Genomic DNA, 352 nt, shown 5'->3' with positions numbered 1-352 from the left:
TGGGATACACTCAGGGACTTTTATTATGTGAAATAAAATCCATAAAAAGGAATGACTTTTAAATATATATTCCTAAGTAAAAAAATTCAATCTGAAAATACTACATTCTATATGTATAATATCTGGAAAACATAAAATTGTAGAGATATTAAGCAAATCAGAAGTTTGAGAAGAGGACAGGGTTGAATAAGTGAAGGCTTTGGAAATGTGGACTGTGGTGAAACTATTTTATGCGATTTTGTGATGATAGATACAAAAGCCATGCGCTTGTCAAGCCCAGTACAGAGTGAAGTTTATTGCATGCAAAGTAAACAAAATTCATCTGATAGGCTATACTTTTATGAAAGAATCT

This window comes from Echinops telfairi, unplaced genomic scaffold (assembly GCF_000313985.2).
Source record: "Echinops telfairi isolate 266 unplaced genomic scaffold, ASM31398v2 ScPeMD7_14;HRSCAF=57, whole genome shotgun sequence".
Lineage (NCBI taxonomy): Eukaryota > Metazoa > Chordata > Mammalia > Afrosoricida > Tenrecidae > Echinops > Echinops telfairi.
The sequence above is the reverse complement of the archived record's forward strand: the minus strand, read 5'-3'. Positions refer to the sequence as shown.